The sequence below is a fragment of the Pongo pygmaeus genome, chromosome 3 (genome assembly GCF_028885625.2).
Source record: "Pongo pygmaeus isolate AG05252 chromosome 3, NHGRI_mPonPyg2-v2.0_pri, whole genome shotgun sequence".
In the NCBI taxonomy this organism is placed as follows: Eukaryota; Metazoa; Chordata; class Mammalia; order Primates; family Hominidae; genus Pongo; species Pongo pygmaeus.
The window spans coordinates 51,398,204-51,409,957 of record NC_072376.2 but is presented as its reverse complement, the minus strand read 5'-3'; positions in this window follow the sequence as shown (position 1 = coordinate 51,409,957).

The window sequence follows — 11,754 nt, the reverse complement described above, 5'->3', positions numbered from 1 at the left end:
ATTAGGAACTTAATTCAATAAATGATTAGTCTAAAGCTTTATAAATATAGGCAGGCACAATACTTCAAATCTATGGATTACTAATCTAGTGCTGTCATGCCATAACAAAATATCTCTAATACAGATAGAATTCTATAGCTTATAATTTATATATGAGAAGTACAGATTAAAAATGTTCTTGGAAAAAAGTATATACACAGCAATATATATTTAACTGTTTATACCCTGTCTTTTTAAAAACACTACTAACTTAGGGTAGAATAGTTAAAAGATACTATAGATTACACATAATGTTATACATAGGTCCAGATATAAGCACAACCCCCAATTAATTTAAGCCAGATTCCGGATTTACCTGTGACTAGTTATAAAAACTGATTAATTCAATGGGCCTAGATACTTCTATTTTCTTACCATCATTATACTTATTTCTTTTTCCCAATTTTATTCTCTTGTTTGCTTCACCAACCTCAATTTACTTTGTTCTTGCTGTTCACTGAGAATTAGGTTTAGATGTATTTTGTATGTAAAAAGTTGGTTGTGTGGATATTAAATTCATCTTGCATGAATTTCTTAGTCCATCCACATTCCCATAGCAGCATCTTACCTCTGCTTCCCTTCTTTAATAAAGTCTCCTGGAAATGAGTGACTCTGCTCTGACAGGGTTAGTGGCGCCATCTTTGTGGTCGATCCATTTCTCCTTTAGAAACTGGCTATTAATCTCCCTGCTCTTCTGCTGGCATTTTAATTCTCTCCCTCTTGTATATTCTCTTTCTTCTGCTTTAAAATATGGCATCTTTTCCCACATCTCCTATCATAAAAAAAACTGTCACCTTTTATGATACTACCCCATAAATCTCTTGCCTTCATCATATCATTTTCAAAGAGTGGTCTACAACTTATTTTTCTACTAACTTAAGTTTAGGTTTTAAAAATATATTACCCGCATTTGTTTTATAAATAAAGGGAATCCGAATTCTATGTCCAATTCACTCCTAAGATAATAAGAATCCTGAACCAACCATAAGGGTGTTTTGGTAAATATACTGAAACTGGGCACCTAATTACAAATTCAATGTTTCCTTTGCAGTCTTCATTCTGCTTGAAATATTGACAGCATTTGCCATATTAATTACACATTATTACTGCTTATAAACCTATTCTTTAGCATCTAGATACTTGTTAAGCTAAGAGAGTTTTGTAATCATTGACTCCTTCCAATTCCCAAAGCCCAATATTCAATCAATCACTAGTCGTATCTGATCAGAAAGTATAACAGAGTATAAATTTTCAAGTAAAAAAATGTAAATAGAAATTATTCAAAAAAGTGTAGGGAAAAGAAGGGATGTGATGTTGCTTGGATGAATAATGCAAAAGCACAAAGAGAAATACAATTACAGAGTCCAGGAACCTGGTGCAACTTGAGCTTTTTCTTTTTTTTTTTTTTTTTTTTTTTTTTTTCTTTTATTGTAATTATTATTATTATTATTATTATTATACTTTAGGTTTTATGGTACATGTGCCCAATGTGCAGTAAGTTACATATGTATACATGTGCCATGCTGGTGCACTGCACCCACCAACTCGTCATCTAGCATTAGGTATATCTCCCAATGCTATCCCTCCCCCCTCCCCTCACCCCACAACAGTCCCTGAAGTGTGATGTTCCCCTTCCTGTGTCCATGTGTTCTCATTGTTCAATTCCCACCTATGAGTGAGAATATGCGGTGTTTGGTTTTTTGTTCTTGCGATAGTTTACTGAGAATGATGATTTCCAATTTCATCCATGTCCCTACAAAGGACATGAACTCATCATTTCTTATGGCTGCATAGTATTCCATGGTGTAGATGTGCCACATTTTCTTAATCCAGTCTATCATTGTTGGACATTTGGGTTGGTTCCAAGTCTTTGCTATTGTGAATAATGCCGCAATAAACATACGTGTGCATATGTCTTTATAGCAGCATGATTTATAGTCCTTTGGGTATATACCCAGTAATGGGATGGCTGGGTCAAATGGAATTTCTAGTTCTAGATCCCTGAGGAATTGGCACACTGACTTCCACAATGGTTGAACTAGTTTACAGTCCCACCAACAGTGTAAAAGTGTTCCTATTTCTCCACATCCTCTCCAGCACCTGTTGTTTCCTGACTTTTTAATGATCGCCATTCTAACTGGTGTGAGATGGTATCTCATTGTGGTTTTTATTTGCATTTCTCTGATGGCCAGTGATGGTGAGCATTTTTTCATGTGTCTTTTGGCTGCATAAATGTCTTCTTTTGAGAAGTGTCTGTTCATGTCCTTCGCCCACTTTTTGATGGGGTTGTTTGTTTTTTTCTTGTAAATTTGTTGGAGTTCATTGTAGATTCTGGATATTAGCCCTTTGTCAGATGAGTAGGTTGCGAAAATTTTCTCCCATTTTGTAGGTTGCCTGTTCACTCTGATGGTAGTTTCCTTTGCTGTGCAGAAGCTCTTTAGTTTAATTAGATCCCATTTGTCAATTTTGGCTTTTGTTGCCATTGCTTTTGGTGTTTTAGACATGAAGTCCTTGCCCATGCCTATGTCCTGAATGGTATTGCCTAGGTTTTCTTCTAGGATTTTTATGGTTTTAGGTCTAACATTTAAGTCTTTAATCCATCTTGAATTGATTTTTGTATAAGGTGTAAGGAAGGGATCCAGTTTCAGCTTTCTACATATGGCTAGCCAGTTTTCCCAGCACCATTTATTAAATAGGGAATCCTTTCCCCATTTCTTGTTTTTCTCAGGTTTGTCAAAGATCAGATGGTTGTAGATATGTGGCATTATTTCTGACGGCTCTGTTCTGTTCCATTGATCTATATCTCTGTTTTGGTACCAGTACCATGCTGTTTTGGTTACTGTAGCCTTGTAGTATAGTTTGAAGTCAGGTAGCGTGATGCCTCCAGCTTTGTTCTTTTGGCTTAGGATTGACTTGGCGATGCGGGCTCTTTTTTGGTTCCATATGAACTTTAAAGTAGTTTTTTCCAATTCTGTGAAGAAAGTCATTGGCAGCTTGATGGGGATGGCATTGAATCTGTAAATTACCTTGGGAAGGATGGCCATTTTCATGATATTGATTCTTCCTACCCATGAGCATGGAATGTTCTTCCATTTGTTTGTATCCTCTTTTATTTCCTTGAGCAGTGGTTTGTAGTTCTCCTTGAAGAGGTCTTTCACATCCCTTGTAAGTTGGATTCCTAGGTATTTTATTCTCTTTGAAGCAATTGTGAATGGGAGTTCACTCATGATTTGGCTCTCTGTTTGTCTGTTATTGATGTATAAGAATGCTTGTGATTTTTGCACATTGATTTTGTATCCTGAGACTTTGCTGAAGTTGCTTATCAGCTTAAGGAGATTTTGGGCTGAGACAATGGGGTTTTCTAGATATACTATCATGTCATCTGCAAACAGGGACAATTTGATTTCCTCTTTTCCTAATTGAATACCCTTGATTTCCTTCTCCTGCCTAATTGCCCTGGCCAGAACTTCCAACACTATGTTGAATAGAAGTGGCGAGAGAGGGCATCCCTGTCTTGTGCCAGTTTTCAAAGGGAATGCTTTCAGTTTTTGCCCATTCAGTATGATATTGGCTGTGGGTTTGTCATAAATAGCTCTTATTATTTTGAGATACGTCCCATCAATTCCTAATTTATTGAGAGTTTTTAGCATGAAGGGTTGTTGAATTTTGTCAAAGGCCTTTTCTGCATCTATTGAGATAATCATGTGGTTTTTGTCTTTGGTTCTGTTTATATGCTGGATTACATTTATTGATTTGCGTATATTGAACCAGCCTTGCATCCCAGGGATGAAGCCCACTTGATCATGGTGGATAAGCTTTTTGATGTGCTGCTGGATTCTGTTTGCCAGTATTTTATTGAGGATTTTTGCATCAATGTTCATCAAGGATATTGGTCTAAAATTCTCTTTTTTTGTTGTGTCTCTGCCAGGCTTTGGTATCAGGATGATGCTGGCCTCATAAAATGAGTTAGGGAGGATTCCCTCTTTTTCTATTGATTGGAATAGTTTCAGAAGGAATGGTACCAGCTCCTCCTTGTACCTCTGGTAGAATTCGGCTGTGAACCCATCTGGTCCTGGACTTTTTTTGGTTGGTAAGCTATTGATTATTGCCATAATTTCAGCTCCTGTTATTGGTCTATTCAGAGATTGAACTTCTTCTTGGTTTAGTCTTGGGAGGGTGTATGTGTTGAGGAATTTATCCATTTCTTCTAGATTTTCTAGTTTATTTGCATAGAGGTGTTTGTAATATTCTCTGATGGTAGTTTGTATTTCTGTGGGATCGGTGGTGATATCCCCTTTATCATTTTTTATTGCATCTATTTGATTCTTCTCTCTTTTTTTCTTTATTAATCTTGCTAGCGGTCTATCAATTTTGTTGATCCTTTCAAAAAACCAGCTCCTGGATTCATTGATTTTTTGAAGGGTTTTTTGTGTCTCTATTTCCTTCAGTTCTGCTCTGATTTTAGTTATTTCTTGCCTTCTGCTAGCTTTTGAATGTGTTTGCTCTTGCTTTTCTAGTTCTTTTAATTGTGATGTTAGGGTGTCAATTTTGGATCTTTCCTGCTTTCTCTTGTGGGCATTTAGTGCTATAAATTTCCCTCTACACACTGCTTTGAATGCATCCCAGAGATTCTGGTATGTTGTGTCTTGGTTCTCGTTGGTTTCAAAGAACATCTTTATTTCTGCCTTCATTTCGTTATGTACCCAGTAGTCATTCAGGAGCAGGTTGTTCAGTTTCCACGTAGTTGAGCGGTTTTGAGTGAGATTCTTAATCCTGAGTTCTAGCTTGATTGCACTGTGATCTGAGAGACAGTTTGTTACAATTTCTGTTCTTTTACATTTATTGAGGAGAGCTTTACTTCCAAGGATATGGTCAATTTTGGAATAGGTGTGGTGTGGTGCTGAAAAAAATGTATATTCTGTTGATTTGGGGTGGAGAGTTCTGTAGATGTCTATTAGGTCTGCTTGGTGCAGAGCTGAGTTCAATTCCTGGGTATCCTTGCTGACTTTCTGTCTCGTTGATCTGTCTAATGTTGACAGTGGGGTGTTAAAGTCTCCCATTATTAATGTGTGGGAGTCTAAGTCTCTTTGTAGGTCACTCAGGACTTGCTTTATGAATCTGGGTGCTCCTGTATTGGGTGCATATATATTTAGGATAGTTAGCTCTTCTTGTTGAATTAATCCCTTTACCATTATGTAATGGCCTTCTTTGTCTCTTTTGATCTTTGTTGGTTTAAAGTCTGTTTTATCAGAGACTAGGATTGCAACCCCTGCCTTTTTTTGTTTTCCATTTGCTTGGTAGATCTTCCTCCATCCTTTTATTTTGAGCCTATGTGTGTCTCTGCACGTGAGATGGGTTTCCTGAATACAGCACACTGATGGGTCTTGAGTCTTTATCCAATTTGCCAGTCTGTGTCTTTTAATTGGACCATTTAGTCCATTTACATTTAAAGTTAATATTGTTATGTGTGAATTTGATCCTGTCATTATGATGTTAGCTCGATGTTTTGTTCGTTAGTTGATGCAGTCTCTTCCTAGTCTCAATGGTCTTTACATTTCGGTATGATTTTGCAGTGGCTGGTACCGGTTGTGCCTTTCCATGTTTAGCGCTTCCTTCAAGAGCTCTTTTAGGGCAGGCCTGGTGGTGACAAAATCTCTCAGCATTTGCTTGTCTGTAAAGTATTTTATTTCTCCTTCACTTATGAAGCTTAGTTTGGCAGTATATGAAATTCTGGGTTGAAAATTCTTTTCTTTAAGAATGTTGAATATTGGCCCCCACTCTCTTCTGGCTTGTAGGGTTTCTGCCGAGAGATCTGCTGTTAGTCTGATGGGCTTCCCTTTGATGGTAACCCGTCCTTTCTCTCTGGCTGCCCTTAACATTTTTTCCTTCATTTCAACTTTGGTGAATCTGACAATTATGTGTCTTGGAGTTGCTCTTCTCGAAGAGTATCTTTGTGGCGTTCTCTGTATTTCCTGAATCTGAATGTTGGCCTGCCTTGCTAGATTGGGGAAGTTCTCCTGGATAATATCCTGCAGAGTGTTTTCCAACTTGTTTCCATTCTCCCCATCACTTTCAGGTACACCAATCAGACGTAGATTTGGTCTTTTCACATAGTCCCACATTTCTTGGAGGCTTTGCTCGTTTCTTTTTATTCTTTTTTCTCTAAACTTCCCTTCTCGCTTCATTTCATTCATTTCATCTTCCAGGGCTGATACCCTTTCTTCCATTTGATCGCATCGGCTCCTGAGGCTTCTGCATTCTTCACGTAGTTCTCGAGCCTTGGTTTTCAGCTCCATCAGCTCCTTTAAGCACTTCTCTGTATTGGTTATTCTAGTTATACATTCTTCTAAATTTTTTTCAAAGTTTTCAACTTCTTTGCCTTGGATTGAATATCCTCCCGTAGCTCGGAGTAATTTGATCGTCTGAAGCCTTCTTCTCTCAGCTCGTCAAAGTCATTCTCCGTCCAGCTTTGTTCCATTGCTGGTGAGGAACTGCGTTCCTTTGGAGGAGGAGAGGTACTCTGGTTTTTAGAGTTTCCAGTTTTTCTGCTCTGTTTTTTCCCCATCTTTGTGGTTTTATCTACTTTTGGTCTTTGATGATGGTGATGTACAGATGGGTTTTTGGTGTGGATGTCCTTTCTGTTAGTTTTCCTTCTAACAGACAGAACCCTCAGCTGCAGGTCTGTTGGAGTACCTGGCCGGCCGTGTGAGGTGTCAGTCTGCCCCTGCTGGGGGGTGCCTCCCAGTTAGGCTGCTCGGGGGTCAGGGGTCAGGGACCCACTTGAGGAGGCAGTCAGCCCGTTCTCAGATCTCCAGCTGCGTGCTGGGAGAACCACTGCTCTCCTCACAGCTGTCAGACAGGGACATTTAAGTCTGCAGAGGTTACTGCTGTCTTTTTGTTTGTCTGTGCCCTGCCCCCAGAGGTGGAGCCTACAGAGGCAGGCAGGCCTCCTTGAGCTGTGGTGGGCTCCACCCAGTTCAAGCTTCCAGGCTGCTTTGTTTACCTAAGCGAGCCTGGGCAATGGCGGGCGCCCCTCCCCCAGCCTCGCTGCCGACTTGCTGCTTGATCTCAGACTGCTGTGCTAGCAATCAGCGAGACTCCGTGGGCGTAGGACCCTCTGAGCCAGGTGCGGGCTATACTCTCCTGGGGCACCGTTTCCTAAGCCCGTCGGAAAAGCACAGTATTCGGGTGGGAGTGGCCCGATTTTCCAGGTGCCGTCTGTCACCTCTGGAAGGGGAACTCCCTGACCCCTTGCGCTTCCCGAGTGAGGCAATGCCTCGCCCCTGCTTCGGCTGGTGCACGGTGCGCTCACCCACTGACCTGCGCCCACTGTCTGGCACTCCCTAGTGAGATGAACACGGTACCTCAGATGGAAATGCAGAAATCACCCGTCTTCTGCGTCGCTCGCGCTGGGAGCTGTAGACCGGAGCTGTTCCTATTCGGCTATCTTGGCTCCTCCAGACCAACTTGGGCTTTTTCTGCCGAAGTCTCTGCTCCAAATCAGTTCTGATGCTGCCAGGATGCCTTCATAGAAACTTTGAAGCCTTGACTACAGATGTCACAGTCTCCTCCAAAACCCAGAAAAGAATCACTTCTCTTCTACTTTGTACATATTCAGATCTCCTACTAGTGCCTCCCATTGGCAGTTCACAACTAGAAATAAGTTGGCAAAAAGCTTGAAAAATATAATTTGTGTGATCCCAGATTCTTACAAACAGAAAAGGGCCCTAGTAATTGGGAGAAGTAGGGAAGGTAGAACACAGGTTGCTTGGAAAAGTTTAGGGGGCAAAAAGAAAAAAAAAGGAATATAAAGTTGTTCAGGGTAAAATACTACTCTCCACTTCTATCCCAGGCAGATCATTTTATAGACTGTCCAAGATCAAAGAGTTGGGAGCAAAAAGGCATATGACATACACAATCACTCACTATTACTCATCACTTATTCATGTCTCTTCTTCCAATCACAATACTTGTTTCTCTTTATATTCTAGATTGTATGCATAATAAGATATCATGTTTCCCTTTAAAATGATGCAACTGTGGTTTGCATAAGACACTATCTCCCTCTTCCAAAGCAGATAGGCATAGTGTCATTAGCCTCTATATTAGCTCTGACCATGTTAATTCCCCTTTGAGTTCACTTACAATTCCAACCTGAATATTTTGTAATGCAAATTTGTCAAGATAACATCAACATTGACTCTATGGAAATAAAATTAGGGAGTGGAGGGTGAAAGGATTTAATGGTTTATACATATGTGTATGTTGCTTCAGCTCATTTCTGAACGGACCATAGTTGTTTGCTGCTTCATTCTTCCACTGCCTATTCCATGTTGCTGTTTTCCTCAGTCAGTATTTCAGCTGTTTGGTGTTAATTACCTGTTGGAGTCACAAAATTTTTATTCCTGAAGCTTTCAGTCATTAGTGATTTTTGCTGTAGAGGACTATGAAAGTGACCAAAGGCTGATCTCACCAGCTTGCAAAGTTATGATTATTCTGCAACCAAGAAAATTTTTTGTCAGAACATTTAAAAACTCTCAATTTTGCTTATAAACATATAGAGAACTGAAAAAAATAAAAATAATGTGTTTAATACATCATAATTTAAAACATTCGATACATTGAGAATTAAAGTGTTTTATTTCTTTGTAACATCTCATCAAGAGCAGTTTGAACAGTGCTTGCCTTCCTCTCATTACATAATTTAGAGATGGAGTGGTCATCTTGATCTATGTCTTGGTAAATTGTCGTACTTCTTTTTGAGTTTGTCTCAGCTTACAGAATTTTATATTTTACACTTTCAATGTCATGGGATATCTCTGAAACTTCTTTTAATGTGGAACTTCCCCAGGGATATCATCATACTTTTCATCACTTTCTTTTTTGTATAAATTACTTCACCTTTGCTGTATTCCTCTGTCCACATATTCAGGGTCTTTCCAATGGCAGTAGTTTCAATATTCAGATATTTCTTTTTTAACTCTACTGATGTCTAATTCAATTTTCCAGGGATATCACTTTTTATTCCTTTGTTACACTTTCATCTAAGCTGGCCAGTTCCCTCTTAATTATCAGTTGTTGTCAATATCCAAATAGGTTTATCACTGGGAGGTAAAGAGGCAATGTAACTATTTTCTTTCCTGTGTGAACATGAACTACATGAGTTTCATTGACCAATCATCAATAGACTGTGAAAAAAGTAACATGACTGGTTACTGATCATGATGCCCATCTGTTATTTACATAGTTATTTGTGAATTGAAGAACTAGCAGTGAAGATTATATGTCATACAATTACTCAAAGTTAGTATGCCATGGTGCTTGGAATTTGAACTGTGTTGTTAGGGGACTGGTGTTTAAGTAAACCATGGTGACTGAAATTTGTGCATATTGAAGCCATACAAAGTGAAGACAATCTGTACATCTTGCTTCCATTTAACGATGGAATGCTGTGGCACATCACATATTTATGACTTTCTGTATCAGATAACACCCAGTTCATAAAGAGCAGTCCGGTTTGCAGAATTTTAGATTCCTGCTCGGGCCCAATGACAAGCCAAAAGTGTTTTCTTAAAAATAGAATAGTTATTTTCATAAAATTCACAGTTTTGCTCAAAATCCTAGAGCTCTGACATATTGAGACTTGCTAGAGACTCTATACAACTCCCTAAAATCTTCCATTTGCCTTCTCTTCTGTAACTCTGCAGTCTTGCATTGTTTCCACATGCTGACAATTTTGGTGCAGTATCTCTTAATTTGCGACTTTAAAAGAAAGGCCAGCCTCCTAAAGATGTTCTCTGCCTGCAATATTTTCAACTCTCATATTTACAACATAATGGAGTATGTAAAATGAAAATCTGACCATGTAAATTTTCTGCATAAAATCTGTCAATGTTTCCTTATAGCTGTTAGGACAAAACCAAACTTCCGTAGCATAGAATGGAGGGATGGCCATCGTATGACTTCTCTTTAATTTGTTTAATCTCACCTCTACCCAGCCCCCTTTCCTAGATTCTATGATCTATTTACTCTGAAGAACCTAAGGGTACCTGAATGAATTCTGATTTTCTTACTCCTAATGTTTCCTTATGGGGCTCTCACTCCTTCAAACCTCCAGCTTTACCTGCACAATGTTTTTAACAATAATCCTGAAAACACATCTTTGGGCATGCCTTCTATGACCCACCTAGTTGGAATAATTATTGTCTCCTAATTAACTATCACTATTTTTAAAATTTAGTTAATTTTGTTGTGCTTTATTTTTACTTGCTTTATTCCCTACTTTTTTGTGTCTCCCTCTGCTTTTTGATAAGTATATATATTTATTTTTGTCCCCTAAGGCTTAGTTTTTTCAATCTCTTTAAAATATTTTATCTTTCATGATAGCATTCTTTTTGATTTTCTTCCTTTGTCTTTGGTCACTGCTATCTATCATTTTAAGTATATAGTCTTCTCTTGTAACTATTTCATTGTATTGGTTTTACACAGGTTCTGACCAAAGCTCTTCTGCTATGTTTATGTGTTCTTTTGCTACCACATTGAATCCTCATGCATTAAGAATTATCTTGGAATTGGTGCTTTCTAAATCTATGCCTTCAATCCCAAAACTCTTCAGATATCCCGAGTGATATTCATAGCAGTTTTTTTGAAATATTTAATGTTACAACAAATTTATTTTAAAAATTTTATTTGTACATATTTGTGGGGTACCTGTGATATTCTGATACAAGCACACAGTGTGTAATCATCAAATCAGGGTAACTGCGGCATCCATCACCTTAAGTATTTATCATTCCTTTGTGTTTTGAACATTCAAATCCTACACTTTTAGTTATTTTGAAATATACAATAAATTATTATTAACTATAGTTGCCCTTTCATGCTACCAAACACTAGCTCTTATTCTTTCTCTCTAATTGTAGTTTTATATCTATTAACCATCACACCCTTTGCCTTCATTATTCTTCCTAGACTCTATTAACCATCATTCTACTCTCTATCTCCATAAGTTTCAACTGCCTCTTTCTTTGTCATATCTGACTCTAATTACAACAAATTCATTATATGCAGAAATAAATACTTCTGTCTCTTACAATTTATTTATTCTACTAATGTTAAGTAATAGCATAATCACTCATTCGATTTTTTGGAGTCATTCATTCTTGACATTTTTCACTTAGTTAAATAAGTTTAACTCATGAAAAAAATGAGCATATTCTATTTCCTATACAACATGCAAAATTACAGTAATAAAGAGTCGAAAAATATCAAAACACCTGCACTTAAAGTAATCAGAAAAGCAGGAAAGTGCTTTAGAGAAAAAAGGTTTTCAACGAAATGCCCAGTTATTTCTTATCAAAAGCCAAGTGGTCATCAACATCTTCAGAGAGGAGATACAACTTAGATGTTGAGTTTCCAAAGTGGATTAAACTATATATGCATAACCAAGGAGATGTGAAAAAATATGTTCTGCTGCTTGATCTTCCTAACTCCAACGATATCCAAATATTTTGAAATAATACCTTCAAAGCTTCTCTATATTCATTGCTTGCCTTCTATAAGAACCAAAAGTCCTTGCTCTGGTTGTCATTATCATATTTCCTAACATTTAGTTTTACTCCATTCTCTTCTATCCTAAATGCTTAGAGCAACAACTTTAAAACTGTTATGTCATTTTTCTTGCATAAAAATAATGAATAGCTCCTACTTTCTACA